The sequence below is a fragment of the Zophobas morio genome, unplaced genomic scaffold (genome assembly GCF_036711695.1).
Source record: "Zophobas morio isolate AGI-343-1 ecotype UQ-CSIRO unplaced genomic scaffold, CSIRO_AGI_Zmor_V1 ptg000012l, whole genome shotgun sequence".
Taxonomy (NCBI): domain Eukaryota; kingdom Metazoa; phylum Arthropoda; class Insecta; order Coleoptera; family Tenebrionidae; genus Zophobas; species Zophobas morio.
This window is the reverse complement of record NW_026972117.1, coordinates 28,014,869-28,038,632: the sequence shown is the minus strand read 5'-3', so window position 1 is coordinate 28,038,632 and position 23,764 is coordinate 28,014,869. Positions and strand designations below refer to the sequence as shown.

At 32.2% G+C, this 23,764-nt stretch overlaps 1 protein-coding gene across 8 annotated transcripts in view; it reads right to left on the bottom strand.

Moving 5' to 3' along the window:
* LOC135128133 (3',5'-cyclic-AMP phosphodiesterase 4A-like) overlaps positions 1-23,764 on the bottom strand; it is a 158,690-nt gene that overhangs the window by 104,330 nt on the left and 30,596 nt on the right. For 4 of the 8 annotated variants that reach the window (XM_064055014.1, XM_064055015.1, XM_064055013.1 and 1 more), the window contains exon 1: positions 2,975-3,230. The exons of the other annotated variants lie outside the window; for them this stretch is intronic. The gene's annotated coding sequence lies outside the window, so the exon portion shown is untranslated. Of the gene's footprint in view, positions 1-2,974; positions 3,231-23,764 lie in introns of those variants that run through there. 8 annotated transcript variants of the gene reach the window in all.

Below are 23,764 nucleotides of genomic sequence, written 5' to 3'. Positions count from 1 at the left end.
AGAAGTACTGATTTTTTGCGATTACAGTGGTTTAGCACACGACCAGAGCCACCAAATTTTAATGGCAGTTTTTGGTGATAATAATGTTTTGTTATCCACGGTTAACTATTGGTGAATTTCAACTGGACGATGTACATTAGAAGATGAACCGAGACCTGGACCATTTCTACTAACTGTCCTGAAAATGTTAGTGTTGCGAAATGCTGCCTAAGTACATTCGGGATGTAACCCAAAGGAAAATTCATCAAAAATTAGGCATTGCGTATCCGTAGTAAATCAGCGGTTGTTGCATCTAAGAAAGGTGGACTAGCGCACGTTTATGTTGGAAAAGTTCGGTGCAGGATCTTCAAAGAAAGTGTTCAAAATCGTTGCATATTGGCTCTATAATTCTGACCCCGAAACTAAACTCAGCTCCAGTGTTCGAAAACGAATATAAGGGGGGGCCTAAAAGTGATTGCCACTTGCGGTAGTTCCTTACTACTATGTTTATTGTAGACTGATGGACAAAAGTTTGTTTTCCTCGAGTCTTTAAGAAATTGCTTGGTAAGCGCTCGTCTGCTTTGCGTGGCATTCTCTTGCACCACGACAATGCAACACTACATACGTTCGCAAAAACATTAGATTTTTATTAGAGATGTACCGACTGTAGGTCTGGCCGACTAACCGACTAGCCGATTGTTCGGCCAGTAAAAACCGACTAGTCGGCCGACTGTTCGGCTTTGCTAAAACCGGTTTATAAATGCGACAGACAGTGTGTTTTTTTTTCTATTTCTCTGACTACCTTAAAATTTTGTGTTATTTTAATAAAAGGAATAACTAAAGTTCCTTTGTTTTCCAAAAAATGTGTTAAATTTGTTTGGATAATTAATTTTTTTAGTAGCTCACTACAAAAATAAAGAATAACACCATTTTGGGCCAGTTGATGTGTGGGTATTGTTGGTGATTTAAAAGCGACGGTACGGTTTTCAGATTTTATTTCGTTCTTTACTGTTCGAGAGTGCCAGGGAGAAGAAGGAAGGGTGTTTTAAAATGGTACACAGGTAAGCTCGGTTTCGAAGAGGTGGAAGTAGGTAAAGAAGGAGTATAGAAAAGTGTAGAAGCGAGAAGAGAAAGTGTGTAGGAGCGTAGGGCAGGTAGACGAAAGACCGGAAGTATTTACATTTTTACAATTATGTACTATGAATGCCCTCAGGTAGAACACCTGATTTTGTGAGAACTCTTGTTCCTACAGATGCAATATTTTAACTGAGATTAAGTTGATCGCGCATTCAACAAGGCCATTAGCGACGTCTGATTGGCGTAGAGTCGGTCACATGGTACTTTAACGCGGGGTTAAAAATTAAATCGCAATTAAATATTTAATTGAGGTTCTGTAAAGCGGGTTTAATTGTTTTATATACTATTTTAATTTTAATAAAAAAAGCCGACCGATCGGCTGTTTAGCCGACCAGTCGCCGACTGCCAGCCGACGATGAAAAACGGCCGAATAGTCGGCTTATCCGACCGGTCGGCCACTAGTCGGTACATCCCTAATTTCTATACGAATCTGAGGTGCAGGTAGCAACTCATCCTCAATACGGTCCAGATCTTGCCCCCTGCGATTTCTTTTTGTTGCCTCCTAATAAAAAAATCTGATGCAAATGCTGCAGTTGCTGAATTGGTGCATTAATCAATCACCCCCAAGAGGTACAGGCTCGTATGGAGTGGGGTTTTATGGCCCCTACAGCCGTCTTGTGTTGGTTTGGCTTGTATTTTAGAGTCCGCCGAAAGCTTTAGTGCGGTTATGGCTTAATTGCCACTCAACTTGTGATAATTTTTACAATATCATCACAGTGGGGTGAAATAAATCCACTTGCTTGAGAAGACTTCTGTCTATACACAACTATTCCATATATTTTATAAATAACTATGTAGATATTTTTTGTACAGTGTTCGTAGTTTTCTTGTTACTACAAACTTACAGAACAGCCCTCGTACAACGAATGATACACAACTGTCAGTCCTGCCTTTCAGTTGACAAAAACAAAGGACAATAAATACCTTAAAAGTTTCACCGACATTTCACGTATTAATTTACTTTAAAAAAAGAGTTGATCATTATTATGTAAGTGAAGTCTAAAAAATCGCAAACCTCTCAACCGAAGGTATTAATTAAGCAAACGCAGATCCAGCTTTTAAAAGCAAGAAGCAATTCTCGAGCTTTATGTAAAGTATGTTCATTTACATGTAAATTACTTTAAACAATTATTTCTGTTATGTAACTCAGACGTGACGACATCAATTGAAAATTACCCCGAAAAGAATCTAAATTAGAAATACCAATAAAGTACAACCCCAACGATTTGTGCATACTGAAGTGAGAGCGGGGAAATGGACATGTGTTGCACGAAAATTTCATGCTAGGAAATGACTGCACGTGAATTTTTGAAAAATCGATTTCGTTTGTTGGTTGCATCGCACATTAGGTTTTATAATTATTTTTATGTTGCCAGCAAACGATAGGTAATTGAGGACAGTTTTCTTTTAGACGTATAAGTGGGACAAGAATTTCACTCATAGGAACAAAATTTGAGAAAATATTTCAAGGAATAAAACTGTGGTGAAAAAAGAAATTATAAATTCTTGGTGCTATCATTTAATAATGTTTATAATAAATTTATTTTATTGCAGTAACGCATCCGCTGAAATACTAGGTCATTACCTTGGTATCAGTAAGAAAAAAAAGATAATATTGTATGGACAATAAAATGTTAAAAAGGCACGAAACAAAATAAATGTAAGAATGAAAGTAATGTGTTAGGTATAACGAATAAATTCATGTCAACGTTTTGTTTACACTACGTAAGATTTCTGTAGGTCATGGATGCAGTAAATAACCAGTTCTATTAAGAAACATTTAAATAACCAATTCACAAGGGAACGTAAATTAAGTGGTGAACAGGTGACACTATAAATAAAGCCCCAAAAAACTAACCTAAACAATTTCACATGTACGAAACTTTCTTCATTGATACACAAACACTGGCCACAAATCACAATCGCTATTTATCACTCGATTGTTTACTTTTTAACACATGCCGGTCGGGAGACGACGTTTACTCGATTATTGACAGGACGTCTGTCACTTGTTCACACAAAACACAATGCGAGCACAGCACACTACGACGAAACTAAGCAGGCAACAGCCAAGCCCGGGCTCTGAGCCCTGCTACGCTTGTCACGATGGCTATTCAACAACGCACGCCCGCTCACGATTTCCCACGAACATGCACGATTAACACGATTTTTAGACATCATGCATAATGAATTACACACAAAAAATTTTACTACCTACCTGGCTACTATGTACTATGAACTACAATCAACTACGCTGACTACGCACCTACTCTTGAAGGTGATATTTGTGTGCTACTGACGTGAACATGACATTTTGTCCAGTAGGCGATAACGTGGAACAATTTTCTCACAAATACGCGTGATACAAGGACGGCACGATGAACCCAGGTAAAAGTCAACTTTATGAAAATTATTGTTCACTGAAAACTAAGCCAGTGACAGAACAACTACCAATGACCGAACTCGGATTCTAAAAAATTAGATGCGATTTTCCCGTAAGAGTTATTTGATTTTCAAAATTGATTTTTAAAATATTTTTTATTTATTTTACCTCTAATAAATACTATTTTTAAATGTATTTATGTATGACCAGTGATCAAAAATTTTTCGGGTTTGGCTAAACTGTGGAAATATATTTCATCTCTTTGATTAAACCTTACGTGTCAAAATTCAGACATGTCAAATTAAATTTCGCATAACTTTATTTTCAAAATTCAGAATAATCAATCTACACTTTGAGCAAAACATCCTTATTGTTATTAGGTAATTCACCCAAAATTTCTGTAGAATGAAATCTTCGATTTGTTTACTGACATTTGTAAAGTTTAGCAGTCTAATCAAGGAACTGATAAATTATTTCCATAGCATATCCTAATCTGAAAACTTTTTAACCACCCGTTAGTTACGTGGTTTACTCATGAATTAGGTAAAATGTAAAACAGAGGCAAACCACAGGAAGCTCTAATTTCTAAATAATGTAAGTTTGCTTAAAAATTTGATCTTGGTCAGTTAAGCAAATTTGTAAAATTATTCAACTGTCTGGCAAGAATCAATGTGTAGGTGTCTTACGTCAGAAAAAGAGTTTCGTGATGCAAGGAAAAGGAAAACACAATCAGGAAAACTGAATATAAATGTTGAAAAAACAAAATGAAAATAAACTGTGTAAAACATATTAAGAAATAAATATCTACTATAAAATAAATTGAATATCATTTCTAAACAAAAGACAAAACCAAAAACTTGGTGTAAAATTACTTCTCAAAACTTCTTTCGCTTTTGAAGTATAGTCTTCCAAATTCTCTAAGGTAATATGGCCCCACTAAGGGAGTTAAGGATTTGTCCCAGTAACCTTAACTCCGGTCCAGATCGGGTGATATTATAAATCATAACATAATAGTGTTATATGAAATACTTTTTACAAAATCGTATCTATTAGAAATGCTGTTTTCATAATAATTCTTCACATATGGCACGTCCACTTTCTGACTCATTTACTTACACATTTGTTTCTATTTGCATGGATTTTAAAATTGGAAGTTAAAAGGATCACGGCTAAAATTTGTACAAAATTTACAACAGGTGTTCTTATTACTTAGGACCGGAGTTGAGGCGAGGGATTAAGGTACTCCAAAAACCAGTATAACGAGGTATGACCTTGGGCAGGGGTTCATGATCGCTCATACTACTTATTTGTTTATAAATACTATTTTTGCGTTCATGTTTCTAAAAATAACGGGTGTTCAATTGAAAAATCACTCAGACTAGGCGTTGGAATGTCATTTGACACAAACGGCATGTCTGTTCTTATAACATATAGCATGTAACAGGTTATGTTTCTGCTAAATGAATGTTATAAGAACAGACATGCCGTTTGTGTCAAATGAAATTCCAACGCCTTCCCTAAGTGATTTTTCAAGTGAACACCCGTTACTTCCCCTTGAGTATGAGATATGTCGCCGTTGAAGTATAGCAAGCACTATTACTATACTACTAGACTTTTTTTTGTAAATTTAAAATAGAAAAGAGTTCACTTATTTATCTGAAATTTATGCAACGAGCCTTCAAGTAACTTAAAAAAAAACATCAACCATTTTTCCAGGACAGTTTCAAAAACGAAATAGTGTAAAATGATAATACACTAAGGCTAACGCATTCTCTTGAATCCGCCTCTGAAATGGATGACGGACGGGAGCAGGTACATACGAAAAAATTGGTCAAAGATTACACAATTTAATCACGTCTGCCGTATGTCATAACAGAGGTGGGACTGAAGACTGAACTGAAAATCATTTATGCTACTTGTAATTTAAGACAAATAACGATACCACTTATCAACCTGTAGACGTGAGAGTGAAACAGAAACTAAACTAAAAGATGTTTTCTACGAATTGCAAAAACCGGATCACAATGCCGACGGTCCAGACTTTTTTTATTTCTCTGACTTCCGCTTATTGAATAAAACACTACAATTTATTTTGATTTTCGATGTTGTAATTCACATTTGTTTAATTATTACTTGTCTAGATCTAGGGGAGGCTCAGCATCCCCTAGCCTCCCCCTAACTACGGCCTTGTCTAAGGGTTATGAAATGTCGATAAAATATGAAAGTACCAAATTGCCCGACGGACTTCATTACTGTACAACTTGAAAGTGTTTATGTTTATACATCGGAAGAATGTCACAAAATTAGTTTGATTTGAATGAGTTCGTCCCCTCAAAACACAGGATCAAAACTATTAAGTAGTAAGCTACAATCAACAAAGTGTTCTAAATATCATTACTATAATTCTTATTAAACAAAGACGTTTGTATTTTCACATTTTCGGGAAAATGGGGTGACTCGTTCTTAGTTTGATTAATAAAAAATATGAATGCAATGATGAATCAGAAGCAAAAATTCATCATATTTTGTACATTTTGGGTAGAATTTATTCGGCAAAATTTTGAGGTAACGTCATAAATTTTTTGGGAGGAATAAACAAATTTATTTTGATTAACAATTTGCCATGTATACAATGACTTTAAAACGTCTGCAAGATTTTAAAGCATTCAGTTTTGGAGTTCTTGATTTATTCAGTAAAATAAATTGACTGATTTTTTTTTAGTCACCCTGTATAAGCAGATCTAAAAAATATGAATGCAATGATAAATTACAAGTAGAGACTGATCATACTTTGCCCATTTAAGACAGGATCTGTTCGGCAAAATTTTAAGGTGACGTCATCCATTTTTTAGGGGGGATGAGCAAATACATTTTTTCAAAAATTTACCATGCTTATGATAACTTCAAAACATCTCCAAGATTTCAAAGCATCCGATTTTGTTCCTGATTAAATCAATAAAATAAATTCACGCATTCATTAATTTTTAAAATCGGGACGGCAGACGGATAGACAGATAGACAGACGGACAGATAGACAGACGGAAAAGGGAGACCTATTTCTTCGTACTCTGGAAGTCATGAAAGGTCGAGAAAACGTAAAAGTAGAAAGTCGGCCGACGGATTCGATTACAATACTTCGTTTGCTTAGGCTCGGGAAGTAAAAATTTACAATCGTGGGTTTGCCTTATTAACCTCACCATTGTCGACTTCACAACACCCTAATTTTGCAAGAGTCATGTAACTTTAGAGAATTTAAAAGACTTTACAGCCAAACATCTAGTTCGAAATATTTTATTTTGCGAATTTTATTTTTACTTCCTGGACGTAAGTTAAGGGTGTATTGTAACACAGTATAATACAGTGTAAAAATTGGTCTCCGGTTTCCATCTGTCACGCTATCTGTCTGTCGGTCCTCTGACTGTGTCAATTTTTAGTAGAGAGATAATCTCCAAAACTACTGTTGTCAAATTTTATGTGTAGGTATGTTAGGAATGCCTTGTAGCTAAGGCTAACCAAAATGTGTTTAATCATCTCTACCAACAACAATTTGATGAAGTCACCTCAACATTTTACGTAGTAAATGTCACTTAAATTCTATATATTAATATAGTTGTGGCTTATGAATCCACCTTGATGTTGTTCATTCTTATTGTTATTATTGGAGGAAGCACCTGTAACTGGCAGTAAAATATTTTAAAAATTGTGGCATACAGGAGTCAAGATTATTCATGTGGAATAAAGCTCGCATTTCAGTTGGGGATGACAATTTTCTACGAGACTGTGTATAACATCTAATTCCCTATTATTTCCCAAACGTAAAGTTGGAGAAGCATTTTAATGGGAAGAACGAATCTAGTGTATATAAAAATAGCTTTCCCGTGTCCGTCTATTTGCCGTCTTTCTGTAGTCTGCTGATGGTTAAAATTTTCTGATCATCTGTACCAACAGTTTGATGGTATCATCTCAAAATTTTGCATAATAATTGCTGTTTAAATTTTACAAAATAACATTTTTCAGTACTTGTGTTTATGAATCCGTCTCGATTTTTTAGCGTACAGATTTAAAAAGAAAAATGAAAATTTAATAATAAGATTTTACAATTTCAGTCAGAAATTCCAAAACCGAATGTTCTGAAATGAATTTATTTGTTTAGGCCCCTAAAAACTTGATGACGTCATCTAAAAAGTTTACTTAATAAATCCTATCTAAAATATGACTAATATTCTGAGTGTACGCTTGTTGTTTATCATTTACATTTTACAAAATTGTTTATAACTGGTGACCCAAAACTAAATAATTAATGTATTAATAATACATTTAAATGAAATTAACCAAAAATCGTGTCTAAAAATTCTGGGATATACCAGCTTTCGCCGACTTTTCTGTTTTAAGGACGTAGTTAGCGCGATTCCAAAACAACTGAAATTATGCAAAAAATGATACTCACGTAGGAATGATAAGTTTATTACGGGAAATAATCCAAAGTTGATGCGAAGACTGACAAATCTTTAGAATATCGCAAAAATTGGCATGTTTCATTCTGAAGATTTTAATTGTTTTTATTTGTCTTTCTTCCTTTACCATGTTTCGGGGGTAACTAGTTCTCTCTCAGAAAATTTGTTTTAAAAATCCTCATTGCTTCTAAATTCTCTTAATTTACCTGTTAAACCCAGCTGTCCACTTATAGAAACGCCGTTAAATTCATAGCTATTGTTCTAGTATGTACGGCGATTATGGGTGACTCATTATCGGTGACAGCGGCCAGGGGCCGAGAGCGGGTTGCCGAAAATCTCGATAGCGGGCTCTAGAAAAATCTCGAAACAGCGTTCGCAAACCACCCAGAGAAACACAAGATTATTTAAATAAAGGATCACTGTCGGAAGCAAGCTAGTCAATTCCAGTCAATGTTGAGAGAACTTGGGTCTAGTCAAATCCATTGCAGTCAAGTCAGAATTATTCTGTACATAATCATCTGTCATGTATGTAAATTAGTACTGCTGAGAAATAAAATGTTCTACCCACGCCAATTTTAAATACCCGAAAATCGTAACACTATTTTTAATAAACCAAAAACCCTCAACAATTCGTCATTATTACGAACAGTTAAAACTTAAAAGTTAAAAAAAAGAGATGTATAAGCTTAAAAGATTTTGAAAAGTTTAATAAAAGTCCGGACAAAGTTCCAAAGAAGACTCTAGCGAGTATATCGAACTTCAGGCTTCACTTCAAAGCAAATTCAAACCATGTACATATATATTTAACAATGCCTGAGTTTTAGTTTAGTTACTAAAAATTGGAATGGTATGTACTTCCGTAGATCGTTGGCAACTAAGATCAAGAAATCCCACAAACCGCACAAAAAGTTGGATCTCATAATACATAACGAACAAAAACACATAATTGCGAATAGCAGTTCACATATCTGGTTCAAAAAAAGATTTTCAAATTTCATTTTCTATTTTCTTATTTAAAATAAGTGCAATTAAATCTATGAATTCATTTTGAATTGTTTCCTATGTCCCAAAAAAAAAAAACACATATCTAACATCATTATCATTTTTCCAAATGAGAATTAAATTTATAATTTAAAGCGGCGAATTCCTTAAAATTTCCACGCTTTTATATTCATTTTGATCCCTAAATGGTAACTCTTGCATACATAAATCCATTGTAATCACAATCACTTCATTTTCTCGCTATTATTTGCTAATCCTACACTTTCGGCAAGCTAGTCGTTCTTTTCGTACCAAGCGTTATTAAAGTCCCGATTTGATTTACTTCCTACGCAAACGTCAATTAACAATTTACTCAAATCTGGAAATGGCCGTTTCAATTCCGTAAATACATTTAATTTGTCGTAATACGTGAGACTGTAAAAAAGACATTTATTTATTAAAAAGTTTCCAACATCATTTCAGCTCCTAAACGTTATCCGAGATTTGAATTCGTGTGAATATTGTCACTGTTGTAAGCATGGACAATGAGGCTAGTCTAAATTTTATCTTCTTTCAACGCATATCATCTGCGGACACCTTATTACGTTTTACATCTATGTAGTGCACCGTAGAGGCAACATTCGAGTTTGTCATACCAGAGAATTAAGCACTATAACTAAAACTGTAGTACTTATTGTAATTTCCAGCCTTAAGCTAATTTCTTCATTTAAATATACGCAACTGTATTAGAATATAGACACATTTATCTGAGGAAAACCAGGTCAATTATAGGGTGTCACAAGGTTCACTCCTCGGTCCTGTTCGTTTCTAACTTACATTAACGATTTCTCTTCCTATCTGTTGAATATTGTCATCATAACGGAATATGCCGATCACGCAGCTATAAGTAATCAAACATCTTCAGGTAAATTAAACAACGCAAAAGTAGAATTACTGACTAACACAGAAGAGTGTTTTAATGCCAATAAATTAAATCTAAATAAACATAAAACTTTTGTAATATTGTTTATATTAAAAGAATTACAAACAACTGATCAAACTATAAACCACGTGGAATATTTGGGTATAAATATTGACTCTGAGCTAAACTGGAAGGAGCAATCAAGTTCCAAAGGAAATTTCCAGAAATATATATATATCATAAATCACCCCGATTGTTAAATAGTTTCCATAATTATTCCACCAGGCCATCAGACAAATACAGCTACAATAAACTAAAACTTACAAAATCAATGACTGGAATAATACTGCATAATTTTTCCTTGATATCGTTGCAGTTGCATAGGAAATGAATAATTTTATTTTTTTCTTGATATTTCCCAACTCGTACAATACGAAAATACGTTTCTATCTGTCTGTGGCCCTACTGGCGAATATTTATGATGTTTAATCCCCGAATGTACGAATATATTAATATTATCACAAAGATGATAAAACGCTAAACAAAATTTGCCGATTTAGCTCACTTAACTTAACGTACAAAAAAATGCTTCGTCCAATTTGTTGTAGCAGCGACATTATGGATTTCTAAAAGTAGTTGATTACCGTGTTACTAAAATTTGTCTGTACCCAATTTATTAATAATTCGATTTTCCTATCACTGTTTAGTGTATAACATTTATTTTATTTATTTTTAAATATACTTACTTTCCGTACGAGAACCATAGGAAGTACAGGGGGATTTTAACAAATAAATAAATTATTTTTTTTTGGTTATTTCACGGTTTACAATACGAAAGTGCGTTTCCATTTATCCATGGACGTACTGTTGGACATTTATTATGTTTAATACCCAAATCTACCTATATATTAATATTATCATAAAGATGATAAAAAGCTTAAATAAAATTTGTCGATTCGGTTCAGTGAACTTAACGCATTGTATTGTTCAAAAAAAAATGCGTTATCCAATAATAATTTACTACAGCAGTGGTATTTTAGATTTTTAACAAATGCTAAAACCCGACTAGCGTCACCTCAAAGAATTAATTATTATTTTTATTAAATGAACGTTAAATGAAAATTACACCTTCAGAGGAAGCAGTATCTGACCTTCACTGGTATTAGTTTATTTTTTATTCCCAGATGATAGCTAAGGGCAGTATTGAAATTAGATTATTTCAGTGAATGTCACGTTTTCGTGTTTAGCCGTCGTCTGTCTGTTTGAAATTCATTTAAGAATTTATTCTTTGAAACTACCAAAACAAATTATCGAAATTTTAAATGAACCTCCAGAGCATGATTTAGTCAACTAGAAGTCACTAGTAAATTGATAGACTAACATTTGGGCCTAAGTCTAAGCTACAAATTTTAGCACTCTAGATCATATCTCTAGATCATATCTCGTTTTATAATCTACTTTAAGAAGAATTCAACGATGTAAAGACTTATGTAGGTAAATTTTTTATTAGAAAGATAATCTCCGAAACTACCAAACCAATTGTTGTCAATTTTTATATGTATTTTAGAATATCATGTATATAGTAAAACGCTAACTAAAATTTGGACAAACTGAGGAGAGAAAAAGTCATTAAAATTTCCGCATATTCTGATCAACCAGCTTGGTGCGTCGTCGCAGTCTTTAGATCTATAAATATACACAATCGAAGTTAAACATGTACTGATAATATACATTTTCTCGTTGGTTACGTTTTAAATATAGGCACGAGCTGTGAGGGTGTTATTAACTCCACTGCATGCTTCTTCACCTGTACTTGAACAGTCCACACAGTCCACATATACCTTATGTACAAGCTAAAAAACCTGTATTTGTTCGACTGTGTTTCAGAAGCGAGGGAAGTTCTGTCATTATTATTAAGTTTGCATGTACAGCGTATCTTACTAGAACGAATAACTTTGTAGTCTCAAGTGGGATCTGAAAGTTCCGATCAGATGACAATGCCAACGTTTAAATCAATATATCTTGCGGTTATAAATAAGACGCAATTATTATCTTCAGCCGCTAAATTAATATAGAGAGCTCTTCGACGTTTGACTGATTTATTCGTTCATTACTATTCACCAAGTATTGCTGAACTTAATATTTTAATTATACTTTTGATAAATGTTTTACGGAAATTCAGTAGTACTGTGCACAAGGAACAAATCGGAAAAACTTAACCGGACCACTCAGTCGGCTTAACAAATTCTTATATGTGTATTTATGTTCAATCTAACTATTGTATTAATTGTAATATGAGGTTGAACTGCTATCATTGTTGCTGGTGGTTCGAAGCGTTAGTTTCGAAATTTATGGCAGCGCAATTTCCATTAGCCTACCGTCCTAACTGGGACCCGACAAGGGACCACCAAAAGTCAGACAGAATCGACGGCAAAGATCAGACCCTAGTGGTTCATTTACAACGGTTCATAGAACGAATAATTATTTTAGGAATGCAAACACCATTTTTTTATAGGATAATTCGACCTTCAAACTTCAAACAACTCGTTTGATGAAAATTCTCTACTGGATTAAATGTCATCACTATGCCAGAGAACTTAAAATTTTAGAGTGACATCCACAGAGCTAATCAATAAAGTGAAAGCACAGAGGTTTCTTGACAGCTTTAAAGTCAGTCAAAGGATAGACAAGCATCAACACATTTTGGTATTTATGATACATAACAGTAAGGATAACTGTTTGACTTAAAACCGCATTGTCGATCATTATTCACGTAAAATTACGTTTAAATCATTGACTTGACGAAATTATTTTAGACTTATTCTACTTCTCATTGCATAAAAAAGCTATTCATTGCAAATTAAATTAGAACGAAATTTAACCACCTAAGACAAACTAGAAAGATTTTTCAATTTGGTGGTGATATCATTTACAAAAATAGAAAAAAGCCTCAGATGAGATGGTGTTCCAATCAATATCCGTTGACCATCGAACAGAAATCTGTCCTGTCGTAGAAATTTCTTCTTGTTTGGGCTCATTGTTGGTAGCTTATCTGGTCCTGATGTTTAAATTACAACAAATGTTCACTCTTCTAAATTTCTGTAGCTTCCATCCGAGCACAGAAAGTCATGCAAATGAACTCGGTAGAAAAAACCAGGACCACCTAATAATTTGTAAATATTCTTCCACTTATCTAATCAGATACGCAAGACAACCATCATATTGGTACAACATTTCTTGGAATTATTTTTCCAATGAATTTAAATAAATGTCACCAGTTAAGACAACTCGTATAGGAAATATTTCAATAATCCGGTGAGCCCACATGTTGGGAATTTCCGAACTGCATAAGTTCTTGCAAGGTAAAATGTTGATTTTTGATTTTCCAGAATCAATAATTTTGTCTGTTGGTTTCTATCAATTGCAAGCTCCATCTTTATTTCACAAACATCTGTCTTTTTTTCTGTAGTTACACTCCTGTTTGCTGATGTTTTTATATTTATATAAAATTCTTTGGCATTATTTACATAATTTGTTAGAAGCACCACGACTGTGAATATATTTAACATCTCGTGGAATTGTTGCTAAGCTAAACATCTTTCTTTCGGGGTCGAAGACAAGAAACGTGGCTTCAATTTATCGTCAAGGATTCCCATCACAAAACAATTTTTTCTTATTTTGATGTAATAATCTCTATTTCAAATATTTTTCGACACACAGAGAGAAAATGGGGCCTATGAAATGCAACTAGAAATGATTTAAATATCATTTTGCTTGATTACAAACTAAATAGTAATAGAGAAAAGCATTCAGTATTCTCTACAACTTTCGTTTTACGATTTAGTTGCAAAATTATCAAATATTGCCGTTTACTTAAATTTACGTGTAAATTTCTTATGTATCAAAAACGACGCACGACCCGGAATAATAAAATAAATTTTACAACTTTAAAACTCTAAACCATATATTATGTTACACAGTGGGGACATATAAGGATTTTTTTGTCGCTGAAGAGTTCATATACATAGTCGCAAGAGAAATGGCCTTTGCATTTATGTAACATGCTCGTTACAGAATTTTATATGGTACACTTGAATCGTTTTAACTTAACTCTGAAACTAGTTTTAGGAGAATCTACTACTGAATAATAATTAGAACAATAATTATGAATTCTTTATATTCATGTGAAAAATGAAGATATGAGTATAAGTCACCGGTTCATTATACACTATTCATTACACAAATATTCTGAATATGTTACTGCTGCACCTGTATCTATTTCCATAATATAAATATCTTAGATAGTTTCTAAACACGGACCCTTCCGTAATCGGATTTGAGGCTACTTGAATAAAAAATGAGGTACACGTTTCTCTCAATACAAACAGGATAAAAAAAAGATTTTAGGTCCAATGTTTTGAGAACTTGCCGCCTGTCAATACATATCCTCTATCTTTCATCGAATCAAAGCGAAATCTTGTTAATCTATCATGTCCACAACACAATAATAGTAACAATAATAATCTGTTTTACTTTATCATTGTCATTTTAGTAAATAGTAGATATACCTTACGTATCATGTAACTCTAAGTGTTAAATAGCAAGTTTTCAACACGTATTCTTCCCAAGTTTCGCTAAACCGTCTCTTCTGGCGACCGTCGACCTCTTAATCCCGAGTCCTAATGGATTAACGGAATCCCACCGCATTTTGCTTCTCAAACCTGTCTACAAAGTACAATTTTGTCTACTCCCTTTTTACATCATTAAAAACTTAAAAACACATGTTCATCTTTGAACGTTCTAATTTTAAAATCCGGTTGATGGAGTTAATCTCCAAAGTTTTGTGATGCGATACACGATCTACCCCATAAATTTACTAAATTTGAACTTGCGAGAACTGTGAAAAACGAGAGCTGCTTTATGAATTTGGTTTATAAAATTATGAATCTCGTAAATTGGATCAAAAGTTTCTCTACAGGTAGTCCAGAAGCGCAAAGTTAGTTAGATTGGGTAGGTTTATCACACGTATGTACAAGAAAAATCCTTCAAAAGAAATCTACACTTTCTAAAGGATCGCTTCTCACTAATTTTTGTTTGTGTTAAAATTTTGATGTGGGTATTTTCAAATTATGGTGAGGAATATTTGTCAAAGGGGCTGATCACTGTACAGTTCCAATGTAGGATTAATATAATTTTTAAATGTCGATAATTGTTTTGAACATAATAGGATTTATTGAAAGTAACTAAATTTATTTGCGGAATTATTTATGCATCAGATTTATTACTAGAGTTCAATTATTCAAAATTATTTATTTTGTTACGGTAAAATTTACTTTTATATGAAAATAGTTTGTTTGGCAGGAATATTACAAAAGTTGTAACGTACACTTGATCTATTTTCTAATAAAGCATATTTCTTTTATTAGCCGTGCCTTCCAATTTGCATTATTAGTCGACCGAAGAAACTTAAAATTTTCACAGGAGAGTACGTAATTTTAAATACTCCGCCCCGGTACGACGCCTATGGGTTCTATCTAGAATGTACGGCGATGATGACTCATTATCGGGGACGGGGGCCGGAGAAAAGCCTGGAAGCGGTGACGGAAACCTTGGAGAAGGACCGCGCGGCTGCTTAAATAGGAACCAGCGTCGAGAGCAGTTAGTGAAGTCCAGGCAACGGTAGTAGAGTCTACTCAAATCCATTCAGTGAATTATTTTGTACATAATTGCTGTGTAATTAGTCGTGTGAATTGGAGTTAATAAGAAATAAATTGTTGAATTTTACCCATGCTTACTTTATTCACCGATCAACGTAACAATATCACTATAGACAGTTGTAATTTACTTGAGCAGTTAAGTTTAATAGTAATAAAGTGTTAATTGTGCTTAGTATGGAAGTTTAAAACTTATTTATTAAAACACAGGTTTCACAAAACGTTTTCGGTTTAGTAGACTTTTAATTTTAAGCTTTAAAGAATTAGTAATATAAATAACATTTATGTCAAATTATTTCAAGTTTAAAGGTTGAGAGTAATTTGGCTATACCTTGTTTGTAGAGAAAACACTCCATTTTCCCTTTCGATGTAATCGACTTAAAATATTTATCTTCATCTTTATATTGCAGTACAGTGGAGAGTTTTTAGTGTTTACCTTCGTCTTTTCGAGGAGAAGAAGTATTTCACTGAATAAGCAAAATTTGTTTCACGCAATACATGTTGGTAGCATTTTTCTTAGAACATCTCAGATTTATTTATTTTTAGCTTTATATTTAGAAATAATAAAATACATTGTTCTTTTAAAAAATTATTTGTTGTATTTCTTATTTGATTAACTTATATTAACTATAAAAGTTCAGACCAAAACTGTAAGAAACATTTGCGTTTTAATAGCTATTTATAATTAAGTATTAATATTTTACAGAATGCTTTAATACACGAATAGTGAATTTTAAAAACAGTGAAACTGTACTATTGCAGACCGTAAATGTACATCATACATCAAATGTTAAATTTTGTGCTTTTTTTTAATTAATCTTCGTCATAACTTTTGAACTTTCACATATTACAATGGCAGAAGTCAGAGCTCTTAGCAATATCAAATATGTTATGAACAATGAGTATTTGGGAACAGAAAGTATAATGTATTTTTACAAGTGACCAACCAACTGGCTTTATCTTTCGGTTTGCAGAGGAAAAATTTGGAAGCCGAGTTCAGAGCAATTTGGAGACGTTTTCAAAACAAACAATAGATATATTTACAAATATCTTAAAAACGTAAATATTATTTGAAACTACATATTTAAAACTTAACAAGGATGACAAAAAATTTAAATTAAAAACTGTGCAGCATTACTTATCCCAACAAATTGAAACAGAATTTAATTTTCTAAATCTCTCTATCAATTTAACTTTTAAACCGAGGATATTGTTAATCGAATCCCTCGCCTCTCAAGCACAATACAACAAAATCAGTTTTTTTGAAAAATTATAAAATTGTACTCGTATTTTGCGAATTTTATTTTTTTATGATAACCCCTATAAGTTAAAATAAAGTTTATTTATGTATGTAACCTTAAAGTAAAGGTAGAGAAGCATGATATATCCATGTTTCAGATGAGTGTTTCCATTACAAAATTTTATGACGACCTCATCATTTTTACAAGGATAGGAATATCAATTTGGATAGTTGCAGACTAATATACTATTAATAACAGTATTGTATTCCCAAATTTTCGGGATTGATTTAATCAATAAACTAAATGACTCATTCATTAGTTTTTTTGAGTGACCCTGTATAAGGAATTCTAAATAATATTAATTTAGTTTCAAAATTAAATTGCAAAATGTTGGTTTTAATTAAGCTTAATGTTGGTTTTAATTTTTTTCCAAAAATCTAGATGTCTCGCGTAAAACTCAATACGGATTCATAAAGTACACGTCTAGAAGTATGTTATTTTATAAAATTTAAAATGCATGTACCATGTACAATTTTAAGGTGACGTCGTCACATTGTTGATGGGGACGATTAGACAAAGTTGAGTTAGCGTTTCACCGTCTAGACGATAGTCATAGCATGCATATAAAATTTGACAACAATCGGTCCGATAGTTTCGGAGATTATCAGTCTAACAAAAATCGACACAGACGGCGAACAGACAGACAGACGGAAACGGGACTCCTATTTTTTCATTCTCTAGGAGTCATGACACATCGAGAAAATATAAAACTACCCAGTCGCCCGATGGATTCGATTACTAGCTTTCGCTCGAGAAGTAAAAATGAAAATCTATTAAGCCACATCACTAACATATAAGTCTAACTGTGGTCACTTCCGCAAATGAATATTTTTAGATAGACTTTAGCAAAACTGCTGAGGCAAAAAATTAATACATGAACGTTCTGAAAAAGGCTCTAATCAAATAAATCAAGCCAACGAGGTATGAGGTATGCTTGTAGTTATTAAACTAAGACTCATTTTTATCCAATAGGATGGACGAAATTATGAGGTAGAACATGCAACGGATATTTCCCCAGAGAAATGCAACAAAGCAAATAACTGTGTTCTAACTACATGAAGGAATGTTTGCTCACACTTTACTCTATCTGGTATTAGTCGGGATTCGTAATTACTAATACACATTTTACATAATATTATTTTATTATTTTCACTTTTTGAAAAAAATAATTATTTTATATGATATGGGCAAGTGTAAATACCAGCACATGTAATTAAGTACCTATTTTGAATAAAGCAAGTCACTGAGAATAAGTACAGTACGATCTCCACAATTCGAATTAATTCGCATTACAGATTTGTTTGGATTATAGAAGTTATTGTTATTATTTTAATTTTATTATAATTATAATAAACGAAAAATATTTGTATAATATATACATCTAATTAAACTCAAACACAACATCAACAAATTGGTTCACATATTAACATTTTAACCCGCCTTAGCTAGACATTCACAAAAGAAATATTATTAAAGTATATGAAATAATACCGCGTCGCTGCGAGTAATGTTAATAATGTACCGTATTTTGAGTTGAAGTGGCCAACCTTTCAAAATGGATGAGTTTTTAACACGAATTGTAAAATTTGTTTGAAGAAATACTATTTTGTTTAACACCATAAGTTAAGGAGTGATGCTGCACATCACACATGCAATTTAGTTAAAAATATTTCCTGCTGACATTATGATTTTTTTAAAAACGACTCGTAACAGCATCGATAAGTCAACGTGTTGACATATCCTTTATAATCGTAAAGCACCCTTAAAATTTCAAACAAATTGATTCTATAGTTTCGGAAATCATCTGTCATAACTTCCAACAAACAGAGAGTATACACACGGAAACGAGGAACCATTTTATTATCCTGTGAACTGTGAATTATGAAACGCCGAGAAAGCACGAACAGAGTTTATCAAAAAGGTCATATTGCAACACTTCCTTTAGTGATTTCTGGAGAAGTATATGTGCTGTAATAGCTGTGTATACAATAACTAATCAAATGTTGTTACAAGTATGTTCTATGTAACTTAATTGTTCTAAAAATATTTTTAGTAAAAACTCAAAATGAAGTATTTTTAAGTTAATTAATAAAGTAAGTAGTGATTATATTTTTTGCTATCACTGCAAGTTTTCGTTATCTCATTCATTTATACCTATTTTTTTGGCTACATTCATTACTTCAAAACTTGAAAAGGAATAAAAGAAAGAAGTAATATTTATGTTTTACTGATTTAAAAAAAGAATATATTTTTTTAATTGAAACTAGATATAAACTTTTTAAGGTAACTCGTCACCAAAAGATCTTATGTGCCTTAGAATATTTTTTTTGGTTAAGTAAACTTCAATTGTGCTCCGAAGTATAATTTCGGGCACTAGTTACCCAAAAACAATACCTTACGAACAACAAAGATTAAACCATGTCAGCTTATTCGACCTGCGTTGATCACAGCCTCTCTTGATCTAGAATTTTGTTGCCACACCGTAGAAAAATGTAGTTTTAAAAAATATATGTGTTTCGTCGATCAGAATCATCGAAAAATGTTGAAACATAGCTCATATTTAAAAAAATCGACAAAAATATTATTTCTAGCTAAAACTTGATGGTTTCGTTGCTCTTTCCGAGACCATAGGGTGTCTGATTGGCTTAAAAATACAAGAAAACGCTTCAAAGGTGAAGTTTCTGAAGAATTTTAACAATTTTCATGTATCTACGAACGCCAGAATGCATAAAATTGACCCAAACGTCTCCTTTTCGTAATCTGAGACGATTCTGCATGCGCTAAGTGTGTTTCGTCGATCAAAATCATCAAAAAATATTGAAATATAGCTCAGATTTAATAAAAATCGACAAAAATACGAATGCACGTTGGTCCCTGTCCGGACCTTGATTATTCTGCTTTCTAACATCTGTGGAATACCGGTACGTGACAACTTAAGTTGTAAATATCTCTTGCTATTGTACTACTGTCCGTCTCGTTATTACCAATAAAATTTTATAGGGTAGAATGGAATTTCCAAAACTATAAGTATACCTGTTGTATTGTTTATACAGTTCAGCATTGAGACTGACATCATAAGGTAAGAATTTACAAAATGTAATTCTACCAAAAGAAAGATTCCTAGTTATTGAACAATTCCACATTTTTTTTTTTTACAAAGACACAGCTGGCGATCTTTTTGGCCTTTCCATCTGTTGTGTCATCTGTGTCGACTTTTATTAGATAGATAATCTCCTAAGCTATTGGAACATGTAGATGGTCAAACTCTAACCACATTTTGTATATATAATCATTCCCATAAACAATGTGATGGCGTCACCTAAAACTTTTGCGTAGTAAATGTTAGTTTAATTGTATAGAATAACATACTCCTACACTTGTGATTTATAAATCCATTTGATTTTTTACGCTAGACATCCAGATTTTTGACAAAACAACGTTTTTATCTTTTTATCTTTAAAAGTGCAAAACCGAAATTTTGCAAACGTTTTAAAATCGTCGTATACATGTTAAGTCACAAACCAAAATTTATCTCAAAATTTTACTGAATCTATCTTATCTAAAATGTGCAAAATATTATGAGCGTTTCAATGAATCCATATATTTTAAAATTGCTTATACAGGGTGACTAAAAAAAACATTAAGTGGAAAAACTCACTTAAAACACATGATTTTTTAATTTTACCTTAAATATGTAATGTTTAAATATCCTTAGGCCAATTTGTTTAATAAGCGAATGGCTGTCCTTTGTAAATTAACCATTATCATTAATACAGGGTGATTATTTTATTTGTTCACGCCTGGATAGGTACGAATAGGCAACATGCTTTAATCCCTTCTTTTATAATATATCCCAATTTAGTTCTGAAAAAAAATCATATTATAGGGTTAGTGTGAACTAACAAATGTTCAAAAATAATAATGAACAGTATTTACAATGTCTCTTTGATAACATTTTCTGAATTGTTTCCCAAAGAAAATGTTTTTACAAGCAAATACAAAAATGGTACGCATTTTAGCAAAGCAGCAACAGATACAGATAAAAAACGAATAACAATATCTTATTGTGTATTTTTTTATGAAATATGTAATACTGTTTGACGACATTCTGCAGCAATGCAGCCTATAAATATATACTTAGATAAAGAGCTATAAGTCGTTATGTCTATAGATGTTGCATGCTACAATAAATCTAAGAGTTGGAAAGTCTCTTCAGGAGTTGCGCAATAAATCTTTCATTACAACCGGTCCTCACGTATTTTATGCAGCCACTATTCTTCACGACTCATTTAATTATTTCATCCTATAGATTGTAACATTGTTTTAAAGATATTTACAAAAGCCACAAACACGTTCATACAAGTGTTCTGTTGAATAATGTATAGCAGACACGTAATGTTTACTATTTAATATTCAAATACATAGTATAATATTTTTTTAGAAATATTTAACAAATTCTACCAATTGGAAGTTTAACAAAACTAGATTATTGTTTTAAATTTTTATATTGTACGCAATTTGCATAAATGTTGCATGTCCTTTGAATAAATGCGGTTTATATTCTCGCGTTCAACTTGAAAAAGACATCAGTGTAAAATATTGGCATAAAATTTAAATTTGTGACATTAGGCAGCTGAATAGTTTCGAAATCTTGGTCTAAATTTACATACAATACTTTTCACAACATTGTTTCACGACCTAGATGTATTTTTTTTTCAATTTTAGCGTTTAATAAATGAGCCAGTGGATTCAATTAGACCTGTTTTTCAACCTTGACAAGTTTAAAAAAATATGCTAAATGATTTGAGGGATGAGCAAACTTTGTCGACGTTATTTTCTACTATTCGCAGTTTCTGAATATGCGGCGGAGATCTAAATTAAGCAACAGTCATATAACGATTAAAACTAATTTATAATAATTAATTAAAGATATTCTACGGGAAAACAAACTTTTAGTTATATATTAAATACAAATTTCAAATAGTGGCTCAAACATACATATCTTATTTAAGAACTTAAAGCTCAAAATGGTATAACTAATAATTTAAGTCTAAGTTCTTGTTTAGCAAGCATAGTATTATTCGCTTAGTTTGTTCTTTTTTTAAATCAACTGTCTAAACAGACTGAAAATTAATCAACACTCGCTCACAAAATTGAATAGTGCAAAACTAATCTTCACACTTAATCTTGTCATCAAGTTCGTAAATTTCAAGGTGTTAATTAAGACGTTACTTAAAACAAGATTACTAACATCCATTAAAACTGTTTAAAAACGTCAGATTAAAGGCTATAAAGGCGAATTTAACAAAATCTACTTGTCCTGTCTTAATTTATTTGACAAATAAGGAACATTTTCACGCATTAAATTGACAATGTATTGATCAGACAATAAATAAATTTGCAAGTTATATATATAGGGGTTCTTTCAGATTTTGGCTTACACCTTCCTTATTAGTTAAACGATCGATATACGCTAAAAGTTACAAGATTAGTAGCGTAGAAAGTAGAGTCCAACGTGCTAATGACGATTACCAACCTGAGCTGCCACTTTGTACTTTTGAAATAGCATAGCTCTTTTTGTAACTAATCCAAGCATTGTTTCACTTTGACACATTATATGGATACATTTTTAGTAAAACAATTATTTGTATTATGTGATACAAAACTGTAGAATATACAAAAGGAAACATAATCAATATCACAATATAACAGTATAATATATACACACACGTTAAGTAATTAAATTATCTCTACTCTTTTTGATGTCACTTACTTGTCACTCGGGTACAGCATAATGGGATTATTATTTTATTATACTTCAAAAATGTCTAATAAAATAGAGACATGCCACTTGATAATATAAAACGGTTTTCTTAATTAACGTGTATAACAACATTTGCTTTTTGTAGCAATACATTACGTAACCGAAATCAACATGAAAATCTGTCATTTAAAAAGAAATTCTGATTGACATATTTAATGAGTAACTGCCAATGATAATATACAGTTTACATTCACTGTAAAAAATTTAAAGTTTTAATTTATAATCTATTTACACGTTCTGACTTCAAGCAGCTTTATTTTAAATATGTAGATAACTATAGTTCCGTTTTCAAACGACAACTTCAATAGCTCAAATCATAAAAATATATTCAATAACTCGATGCTTGCAAACTCCAATGAAAGCGGAGATGTATTTAATTCTTCGTTAGTCAAATAAAATGAGTTTACCTGATCCCCAGTAGCAAGCCAAATCGATTTAGTTAGCTTTACATTGAATGATGAGAAAATTTCTACACGTATATATATTATTTCTAAATTATGAACTAATTAATAGCACTGTAGTAACAAAATGTAATTGTAAATTAAATATGTTGAATTACATAACAGCATTTTTACTTTTAGTTCCTATTCATGTAGCGATTGGCTAAATTCATTTTTCGTTTAAAATATGAAAAAATAGGTTTCCCGTTTTCGTCTCCCGGTTGTCTGTGGTCTACTGGTGATGTTATTAGACCGACAATTTCCTATTGAGATATATTTTAACAATATTGTCTACATAAATTTATCTGATCTGCTCCATCAACAATTTGAAAATTTGCATCAAAATTTTCAGGAGATTCGTATGTTATAAGCTATAGACAGAGGCTTTAGCCACAATTCAGAATAGTAAACTAATGCCCTAGTGTCACTTATATGTCAAATGAATGTTCAAAGCCGCTTTATATCTGTCACTTGTGTCATTCTGTCTTGACATTTAAATGTAATGGCTATAACTTCACAATTTTGACAAATCAAGTGTAGAACATTTTCGCGACTTTATTATTGGATTGTACTTGGAAATCTATGAAGCTTTGTCGCAAAAAGTATATAGCTTATCTTGAAAGTGATTT